The sequence below is a fragment of the Arachis hypogaea genome, chromosome 1, assembly GCF_003086295.3.
Source record: "Arachis hypogaea cultivar Tifrunner chromosome 1, arahy.Tifrunner.gnm2.J5K5, whole genome shotgun sequence".
NCBI classification, from domain to species: Eukaryota; Viridiplantae; Streptophyta; class Magnoliopsida; order Fabales; family Fabaceae; genus Arachis; species Arachis hypogaea.
Window position 1 is genome coordinate 26,948,557 of NC_092036.1, and position 11,490 is coordinate 26,960,046.

At 37.6% G+C, this 11,490-nt stretch overlaps 1 non-coding gene across 1 annotated transcript; it reads left to right on the plus strand.

The window, feature by feature from the left end:
• The first annotated feature begins 7,377 nt into the window (after positions 1-7,377).
• LOC112712592 (small nucleolar RNA R71) lies at positions 7,378-7,481 on the plus strand. Its single transcript, XR_003157833.1, has one exon. It is a non-coding gene; the product is annotated as a small nucleolar RNA R71 (small nucleolar RNA).
• The last annotated feature ends 4,009 nt before the right edge of the window (positions 7,482-11,490 follow it).

The following is an 11,490-nucleotide window of genomic DNA, read 5'->3' on the forward strand; positions in this document are numbered from 1 at the left end:
GGTACAATAATCCAGAGAAGGAGCTGAAGGCAACTAAAGACTGGGCGTGCCACTTGAAGTTGAAGGTGTGGCACGCCAACCTCTCAATCTCACTTAGGCGTGCCACTTGGTATCGAAGGGGCGTGGCACGCCAGACCCTGGGCGTGCCACGCTAGTGCAACTTTACAGAAAAGCTTAGCCAAGCATAGAGCGAGGGCGTGGCTAGCCAGACCCTGGGCGTGCCACGCTAGTTCAAGTTTCCATAGGCAAAGAAAAGTGGAAAAAGGCAAAGGGCATGCCACTTGAGTTTGAAGGCGTGGCACGCCAACACAAGAATTCCACTATGGTGTGCCACTTGAGTTCAAAGGCGTGGGACACCAAGGTTGACAAAGGGACGAGTGTGCCACTTGAAAGATTGGGCGTGGCACGCCAAGCTAGAAATGAAGGGCATGTGACACTCCAGCTGAGAAGTCACGCTTATTGAGTGTTTTCTTTTCCCTCCAAAATGTAATTTTCCCTTTTCACTTTTGTAATTCTTTTATTTTACTAGGAGTAGTATAAATACCCCCAAGGAGTACTGAAGAGGGGTTAAGCAGTAAGTTTTAGATCCACTTTTACACTTCACTTTTGAGTACTTTTTGAGCTATGAGTAGCTAAGTTCTCTCTCATTGAGAGAGGGAACTCTGTTGTACTTGATGGATTGATAATAGTGAAATTCTTCTTCTCTTCATCTTCTCTTTGATTTGCTAGAAGGAATTTCGTTCTTAATGCTTAGTGTTCAATTATCTTGGGAAAGAGATTGAATGCAATTGGGTTTCATGGGAACCTTAGGAAAGGAAACATGAAACCATGCTTGAAATCCATTCTCACACTTGAGTAAAATATGGGTTTTGGTGTTTAGATATGTGACATATAATCCTCCCTCTACCTGGACCTATAAGGGTGTGTGGTATAATCAGGGACCAAGCATATCTCTCTTCATGAGCAATTAGACCAAGGAATTGGCTATTGATCAAGATCTGAGAGATTGAGTCACCAAGGGATTGGGGCTCAATCAACATGATTGCCAAGAGGTCAAGGAGTTGCATGATTGAAGAGGATATAAGCTAGATTTGATCCAAAGAGACAATTCCTCCCAATCTCAATGAATTTCCCATTCTTATCTATCCATTTCTTTACAGCTTAATTTTTACATTCAGCAATTCCCCACTCCCATTTACATTCAAGTCATTTATGATTCAGTACTTTACATTCTGTAATTTCCGTTTATGCACTTTATTGCTTTTCTTTATATTTTAGTCATTTACATTTATATCATTTACAATTTTGCACTTCACAATCTTATTGATCCGCTTGACAAATTCATCAACCAATTAAAACTGCTTGAATTTGCCAAATCTTTGTGGATACGATCCCACTCCACTGTGGGTTATTACTTGGCGATAATTTTGGTGTGCTTGCCAAAAGAACTAATTCACTATTTTTTGAATGGGGTGTGAATTAGAACTTATCACCCCCTCACAGAGAACTTATCCTAAGATGCAATAAACCTTGAAAAAGAAGGAAGGATCAATAAATAAAAAGTCTCATAGGATGCAATCAAGCAAGTATTCAAGAGCATGATAAAGACCTAAAAACCAGTAAAGGAATGAACTTAAGTTGCTATGCATGAAACCCCATAGACCAAGAACTTGACTTCTATAATAATGATTTGTTTATCTTGTTCTTTCATTCATCCTTCCTATATTTCAGTACTTGCTTAGGGACAAGCAAGCTTTAAGTTTGGTATTGTGATGCCAGTGCATCTTGGCCAGTTTCACTGACCTACTGGTGCACGAAATTGTGATCATCAACAATGGTGCCAAAAAATTGGTAGCGCTCTCAAACGTGAATCACACTTAGTCACAACTCCGCATAACTAACCAGCAAGTGCACTGGGTCTTCCAAGTAATACGTTACGTGAGTAAGGGTCGATCCCACGGAGATTGTTGGTATGAAGCAAGCTATAGTCATCTTGTAAATATCAGTTAGGCGGATAATAATTGATTATGGAGTTTTCGAATAATAATAATAAATAAAACATAAAATAAAGATAGAAATACTTATGTAAATCATTGGTGAGAATTTCGGATAAGTGTATGGAGATGAATTGTCCCTTTTGGATCTCTGCTTTCCTATTGCCTTCCCTCAATCCTTCTTACTCCTTTCCATGGCAAGCTATATGTAGGGCATCACCATTGTCAATGGCTACATCCTATCCTCTAAGTGAAAATGGTCCAAATGCTCTGTCACAGCACGGCTAATCATCTGTCGGTTCTCAATCATGTCGGAATAAAATTCCTTGATTCTTTTACGTTTGTCATCACACCCAACAATCGTGAGTTTGAAGCTCGTCACAGTCATTCAATCCCGGAATCGTACTCGGAATACCACAGACAAGGTTAGAATTTCTGGCTTCCCACGAATGCCGCCATCAATTCTAGCTTATACCACGAAGATTCTGATTAAGGAATCCAAGAGATATGCGCCTAGTCTAAGGTAGAACGGAAGTGGTTGTCAGTCACACGTTCATAGGTGAGAATGATGATGAGTGTCACAGATCATCACATTCATCATGTTGAAGTGCAACGAATATCTTAGAATAAGAACAAGCAGAATTGAATAGAAAATAGTAGTAATTGCATTGAAACTTGAGGTACAGCAGAGCTCCACACCCTTAATCTATGGTGTGTAGAAACTCCACCGTTGAAAATACATAAGTGATGAAGATCCAGGCATGGCCGAGCCCCCAAATGTGATCAATAGTCTCCTAGATGGATAATGGAATAAAACTGAGACCAAAGATGAAAATACAATAGTAAAAAGTTCTATTTATACTAAACTAGCTACTAGGGTTTACAGAAGTAAGTAATTGATGCAGAAATCCACTTCCGGGGCCCACTTGGTGTGTGCTTGGGCTGAGCTTGAGCTTTACACGTGCAGAGGCTTCTTTTGGAGTTGAACGCCAAGTTGTAACATGTTTTTGGCGTTCAACTCTGGTTCGTGACGTGTTTCTGGCGTTTGACTCCAGAATGCAGCATGAAACTGGCGGTGAGCGCCAATTTACGTCATCTAATCACGAATAAAGTATGGACTATTATATATTGTTGAAAAGCTCTGGATGTTTACTTTCCAACACCATTAAGAGTGCGGCATTTGGAGTTCTGTAGCTCCAAAAAATTCATTTCGAGTGTAGGGAGGTCAGTTTCCAACAGCATCAGCAGTCCTTTGTCAGCCTCCTTATCAGAGTTTTTCTCAGGTCCCTCAATTTCAGCCAGAAATTACCTGAAATCATAGAAAAACACACAAACTCATAGTAAAGTCCAAAAATGTGAATTTTGCATAAAAACTAATGAAAACATCCCTAAAAGTAGCTAAATTATACTAAAAACTGTCTAAAAACAATGCCAAAAAGCATATAAATTATCCGCTCATCACAACACCACACTTAAATTGTTACTTGTCCCCAAGCAACTGAAAATCAATTAGGATAAAAAGAAGAGAATATACTATAAATTCCAGAATATCAATGAATATTAGTCCTAATTAGATGAGCGGGACTTGTAGCTTTTTGCCTCTGAACAGTTTTGGCATCTCACTTTTTCCTTTGAAGTTTAGAATGATTGGCATCTCTAGGAACTTAGAATTTCAGATGGTGTTATTGATTCTCCTAGTTAAGTTTGTTGATTCTTGAACACAGCTACTTTTATGGGTCTTGGCCGTGGCCCTAAGCACTTTGTTTTACAGTATTACCACCGGATACATAAATGCCACAGACACATGACTGGGTGAATCTTTTCAGATTGTGACTCAACTTTGCTAAAGTCTCCAGTTAAAGGTGTCTAGAGCTCTTAAGCACACCCCTTTTTGCTTTAGATCACGACTTTAACCACTTAGTCTCAAGCTTTTCACGTGGACCTGCATGCCACAAGCACATGGTTAGGGACAGCTTGATTTAGCCGCTTAGGCCTAGATTTTATTTCCTTGGGCCCTCCTATCCATTGATGCTCAAAGCCTTGGACCCTTTTTGCCCTTGCCTTTTGGTTTTAAGGGTTATTGGCTTTTTCTGCTTGCTTTTTCTTTTTCTTTCTATTTGTTTTTCGCCACTTCTCTTTTTTTTTTTCAAGCTTTTGCTTTTTCACTGCTTTTTCTTGCTTCAAGAATCAAATTTATGATTTTTCAGATTATCAATAGCATTTCTCTTTGTTCATAATTCTTTCAAGAGCCAACAATTTTAACATTCATAGACAACAAGATAAAAAATATGCACTGTTCAAGCATTTATTCAGAAAATAAAAATTATTGTCACCACATCAATATAATTAAACTAAATTCAAGGATAATTTCGAAATTCATGTACTTCTTGTTCTTTTGAATTAGAAACATTTTTCATTTAATAGAGGTGAATGATTTATGAAATTATTCATAGCCTTAAGACATAGTTACTATATACTAATGATCATGTAATAAAGACACAAAACATAAACATACATATAGCATAAAAATAGAAATAAAACAGAGAGATAAGAATAAGGAAGTTAAGGAATGAGTCTACCTTAGTGAGGGTGGACCAATGGTGCTTTTTGAGCTCCTTTATGTCTCTTCCTTGCCTCTGTTGCTTGATCCCTAGTGATTTTGGTGCTCTTATCCTTAGTTGCTCCCAATAGTTGTGTAGAGGAAAATATATCCCCTGAGCTATCTTAGGGATTTCTTGATGAGGGAATTTCTCATGCTCTCTTGATGTGCAGTCAAATACTCTATTACTGAGCTATGGATCCTTGAGATGAATCTCTCCATCTCCCATGACTCAGAGGTGGAAGCTTTTGTCTTCTCTTTTGTCTTCTCTTTCTTTTCTTTTTTTTTTTTTTGAGGTTTCTCTAGCCTTAGGTGCCATCAATGGTTATGGAAAAACAAAAAAGTTATGCTTTTACCACACCAAACTTAGAATGTTGCTCGCCCTCGAGCAAAGAAGAAAGAATGGAAGGAGAAGAAAATATGGAGGAGAGGGAGAGATGTGTATATTTTGGCCATATGGGTGGGATTGGGTGGGAAAGAGATGGATGGATGTGAGTGGTGAAGAGGTGATGGGGAAGAAGAGAGAATGTGAGTTGAGGTAGGTGGGGATCCTGTGGGGTCCACAGATCCTGAGGTGTCAAGGATTTTCATCCCTACAACAATGAGGCGTGTAAAATGCCCTCTGTATGCAATCTTGGGGTTTAACGCCAGATTGGTGCTTGTTTCTGGCGTTAAACGCCAGCTCTAAGCTTGTTCTGGGCGTTCAACGCCCATCTGCAGCATGTTTCTGGCGTTGAACACCAGCTTTCCTCAGTGTGCAATCCTGGCATTTAAACGCCATATTGCTGCATGTTTCTGGTGTTCAGCGCCAGATCCATGCTCTGTTCTGGCGTTGAACGCCAGCCAGATGCTCCTTACTGGCGTTTAAACGCCAATAAGTCCTTCCTCTAAGGTGTGATTTTTCTTCTGCTATTTTTTATTCTGTTTCTAATTTTAGTATTTTTTTTGTGACTCCACATGATCATGAACCTAATAAAACATAAAAGAACAATAAAAAGAAAAATAAAATTAGATAAATAAAAATTGGGTTACCTCCCAATAAGCGCTTCTTTAATGCCAATAGCTTGACAGTGCATTCTCATAGAGCCACACAAGTGATCAGGTCAATGTTGTAGACTCCCAACACCAAACTTAGAGTTTGGATGTGGGGATTCAACACCAAACTTAGAGTTTGGCCGAGCCCTCTCAACCCCAAACTTAGAGTTTGATTGTGGGGGCTTTGTTTGACTCTGTACTGAGAGAAGCTTTTCATGCTTCCTCTCCATTGTTAAAGAAGGAGATCCTTGAGCCTTGAATACAAGGTAGTCCCCATTCAATTGAAGGACTAATTCTCCTCTGTTAACATCTATCACAGCTCCTGCTGTGGCTAGGAAAGGTCTTCCAAGGATGATGCATTCATCCTCCTCCTTCCTAGTGTCTAAGATTATGAAATCAGCAGGGATGTAAAGGCCTTCAACCTTTACCAACACGTCCTCTACCAATCCATAAGCTTGTCTTACTGACTTGTCTGCCATTTGTAATGAAAATATGGCAGGCTATACCTCAATGATCCCCAGCTTCTCCATTACAGAGAGTGGTATAAGGTTTATACCTGACCCCAGGTCACACAGAGCTTTTTCAAAGATCATGGTGCCTATGGTGCAGGGTATTACGAATTTGCCATGATCTTGTCTCTTTTGAGGTAAAGTTTGCTGAACCCATGTATCTAGTTCACTAATGAGCAAGGGAGGTTCACCTCCCCAAGTCTCATTACCAAATAACTTGGCATTCAGCTTTATGATAGCTCCTAAATATTGAGCAACTTGCTCTCCAGTTACATCTTCATCCTCTTCAGAGGAAGAATAGTCTTCAGAGCTCATGAATGGCAGAAGGAGGTTTAATGGAATCTCTAAGGTCTCTATATGAGCCTCAGTTTCCTTTGGGTCCTCAATAGGGAACTCCTTCTTGCTTGAGAGACATCCCATGAGGTCTTCCTCATTGGGATTCACGTCTTCTCCTTCCTCTTTAGGTTCGGCCATATTGATTATATCAATGGCCTTGCACTCTCTTTTTGGATTTTCTTCAGTATTGCTTGGGAGAGTACTAGGAGGAGTTTCAGTGACTTTCTTACTCAGCTGGCCCACTTGTGCCTCCAGATTTCTGATGGAGGACCTTGTTTCACTCATGAAATTTAAAGTGGCTTTGGACAGATCAGAGACTATATTTGCTAAGTTAGAGATATTTTGCTCAGAATTCTCTATCTGTTGCTGAGAAGATGATGGAAAATGCTTGCTATTGCTGAGCCTGTTTCTTCCACCATTATTAAAGCCTTGTTGAGGCTTTTGTTGATCCTTTCATGAGAAATTTGGATGATTTCTCCATGAGAGGTTATAGGTGTTGCCAAAGGCTTCCCCCATGTAATTTACCTCTACCATTGCAGGGTTTTCAGGATCATAAGCTTCTACTTCAGAAGATGCCTCTTTAGTACTGTTGGATGCATTTTGCCATCCATTCAGACTTTGAGAAATCATGTTGACTTGTTGAGTCAATATTTTGTTCTGAGCCAAAATGGCATTCAGAGCATCAATTTTAAAAACTCCCTTTCTTTGAGGCGTCCCATTATTCACGGAATTCCTCTCAAAAGTGTACATGAATTAGTTATTTGCAACCATATTAATAAGTTCTTGAGCTTCTGCATGCATTTTCTTTAGGTGAATGGATCCACCTACAAAATGGTCTAATGACATCTTAAAGAACTCAGATAGACCATAATAGAATATATCTATCATGGTCCATTCTGAAAACATGTCATAAGGACATCTTTTGGTCATCTGTTTATATCTTTCCCAAGCTTCAAAGAGGGATTCACCATCTTTTTGTTTGAACGTCTGAACATCCACTCTAAGCATGCTCAGCTTTTGAGGAGGAAAGAACTTAGCCAAGAAGGCCGTGACCAGCTTATCCCAGGAGTCCAGGCTATCTTTAGGTTGAGAGTCCAACCATGCTCTAGCTCTGTCTCTTACAGCAAAAGGGAAAAGCATGAGCCTGTAGACTTCAGGATCTACTCCATTAGTCTTAACAGTCTCACAGATCTGCAAGAACTCAGTTAAGAGCTGGTAGGGATCTTCTGATGGAAGTCCATGAAACTTGCAGTTTTGTTGCATTAGAGCAACTAATTGAGGTTTCAATTCAAAATTGTTTGCTCCAATGGCAGGAATTGAGATGCTTCTTCCATCAAACTTGGACGTAGGTGTAGTATAATCACCAAGCATCCTTCTTACATTATTGTTGTTGGGTTCGGCTGCCATCTCCTTTTCTTGTTCGAAAATTTCAGCAAGGTTGTCTCTGGATTGTTGTAATTTAGCTTCTCTTAGTTTCCTCTTCAGAGTCCTTTCAGGTTCTAGATCAGCTTCAACAAGAATACCTTTTTCCTTGTTCCTGCTCATATGAAAGAGAAGAGAACAGAAAAAGAAGAAGAATCCTCTATGTCACAGTAAAGAGGTTCCTTATTATTAGTAGAAGAAGAAAGGGGATAAAGAAAGGAGAATCCAAACACAAGGGTGAGGATAAGGGCAGTGATTTGAGATGAAGAGAAGTGTTAGTAAATGAATGAATAAATAGAATAAGATGAGAGAGGGAGAAATTTTCGAAAATAAATTTTGAAAAGGAGTTAAATGATTTTCGAAAATAAAGATAAGAAATAAAATTAAAATTAAAATTTAAAACAATTAATTAATTAAAAAAAGAATTTTTGAAAAAGAGGGAGGTATTTTCGAAAATTAGAGAGAGAAAAGTTGTTAGGTGGTTTTGAAAAAGATAAGAAACAAACAAAAAGTCAAATAGTTAGTTGAAAAAGATTTGAAAATCAAATTTGAAAAGATAAGAAGATAAGAAGAAAAGAAGTTAGAAAAGATTTTTTAAAATCAAATTTTTTGGAAAAAGGTAAAATTTTGAAAAAAAAAAGATATGATATAAAAGATAAAATAAAAAGATATGATTAAAAAGATATGGTTAGAAAAGATTTAATTTTTAAAATCAAAATTAATTACTTAACTAACAAGAAACTAAAAGATAATATTCTAGAATTTAAAAATTGAACCTTTCTTAACAAGAAAGTAACAAACTTCAAATTTTTGAACCAATCACATTACTTGTTAGTTAAGTTTCGAAAATTTTGAAATAAAATTAAGAAAAAGATTTTTGAAAAATTAAAATAAAAAATTCGAAAATAAATAAAAAATGAAAAAGAATTGATTTTTGAAAAAAAAATTTGAAAAGATAAGATTTTTAAATTTGAAATTTTGACTTGACTATCAACAAATAACTAATTTTAAAATTTTTTTTACTAAGTCAACCCAAAATTTCGAAATTTATGAGAAAAACAAGGAAAAGATATTTTTTTGATTTTTGAATTTTTAATGATGAGAGAGAAAAACACAAATATGACCCAAAACATGAAAATTTTAGATCAAAACCAATGATGCATGCAAGAACACTATGAATGTCAAGATGAACACCAAGAACACTTTGAAGATCATAATGAACATCAAGAACATATTTTTGAAAAAAAATTTATGCAAAGAAAACATGCAAGACACCAAACTTAAAAATCTTTAATGCTTAGACAATATGAATGCAAAGATGCACATGAAAAAACAATAAAAGACACAAAACAAGAAAACATCAAGATTAAACAAGAAGACTTACCAAGAATAACTTGAAGATCACGAAGAACACTATGAATGCATGAATTTTCGAAAATTGCAAGAACAAAATGAATATGCAATTGACACCAAACTTAAAACATGACACAAGACTCAAACAAGAAACACAAAAATATTTTTGATTTTTTGGTTTTTATGATTTTATGAATTTTTTTGTATTTTCTTTTATTTTTTCAAAAAATATATAGGAAAAAGAAAATAAGAGATTCAAAATTTTTAACAAGAATTCCAAGAATCTTTCAATGTTAGCCTAAAGCTCCAATCCAAGGATTGGACATGGCTTAATAGCCAGCCAGCTTTAGGATACATAGTTCAAGCATGTGAAGAGGAAGCTGATGAGCGGATAATTTATACGCTTTTTGGCATTGTTTTTAGTATGTTTTTAGTATGTTTTAGTTAGTTTTTATTATATTTTTATTAGTTTTTATTTAAAATTCACTTTTCTGGGCTTTACTTTGAGTTTGTGTGTTTTTCTGTGATTTCAGGTATTTTCTGGCTGAAATTGAGGGACCTGAGCAAAAATCTAATTCAGAGGCTGAAAAGGACTGCAGATGCTGTTGGATTCTGACCTCCCTGCACTCAACGTGGATTTTCTGGAGCTACAGAAACCCAATTGGAATGCTCTCAATTGCGTTGGAAAGTAGACATTCCGGGCTTTCCAGAAATGTATAATAGTCCATACTTTGCCCGAGATTTGATGGCCCAAACAGGCGTTCCATGTCAGCTCAAGAATTCTGGCGTAAAACGCCGGAACTGGCATAAGAATGGGAGTTAAACGCCCAAACTGACACAAAAGCTGGCGTTTAACTCCAAGAAAAGTCTCTACACATGAAAGCTTCAATGCTCAGCCCAAGCACATACCAAGTGGGCCCGGAAGTGGATTTTTACGTCATTTACTCATATTTGTAAACCTTAAGCTACTAGTTCTCTATAAATAGGACCTTTTGCTATTGTATTTTCATCTTTTGATCACTTTAGATCCTTAGATCATCTTTGGATGTCTAGTTCTTAGATTATGGGGGCTGGCCTCCCGGCCATTCCTAGACCTTGTTCTTATGTATTTTCAACGGTGGAGTTTCTACACACCATAGATTAAGGTGTGGAGCTCTGCTGTACCTCGAGTATTAATGCAATCACTACTGTTCTTCTATTCAATTCAGCTTATTCTTGTTCTAAGATATTCATTTGCACCCAAGAACATGATGAATGTGATGATTATGTGACACTCATCATCATTCCCACTTATGAACGCGTGCCTGACAACCACTTCCGTTCTACAAGCAAACAAGGCTTGAATGTTTATCTCTTGGATTCCTTAATCAGAATCTTCATGGTATAAGCTAGAATTGATGGCGGAATTCAAGAGAATCCAGAAGGTCTAAACCTTGTCTGTGGTATTCTGAGTAGGATTCAAGGATTGAATGACTGTGACGAGCTTCAAACTCCTGAAGGCTGGGCGTTAGTGACAGACGCAAAAGAATCACTAGATTCTATTCCAACCTGATTGAGAACCGACAGATGATTAGCCATGCTGTGACAGAGCGCGTTGAACATTTTCACTGAGAGGATGGGATTGTAGCCACTGACAATGGTGATGCCTAACATACAGCTTGCCATGGAAAGGAGTAAGAAGGAATGGATGAAGACAGTAGGAAAGCAGAGAGACGGAAGGGACAAAGCATCTCCATACGCTTATCTAAAATTCTCACCAATGAATTACATAAGTATCTCTATCTTTATTTTATGCTTTATTCATAAATCATCTATAACCATTTGATTCTGCCTGACTGAGATTTACAAGATGACCATAGCTTGCTTCATACCAACAATCTCCGTGGGATCGACCCTTACTCGCGTAAGGTTTATTAGTTGGACGACCCAGTGCACTTGCTGGTTAGTTGTGCGAAGTTGTGATAAAGAGTTGAGATTGCAATTGAGCGTACCATGTTGATGAGGCCATTGATGATCACAATTTCGTGCACCAGGTTTTTGGCGCCGTTGCCGGGGATTGTTTGAGTTTGGACAACTGACGGTTCATCTTGTTGCTTAAATTAGGTATTTTTCAGAATTTTTAAGAATGAATTCTAGAGTTTCAAGGTGATGTTCTTATCATCACCAAAGCTGATTGATTCTCATCAATTTAGCTCTTGAATGCAATGTCCTGCTGAAGCTTGGCTAGCCATGTCTAATTTCT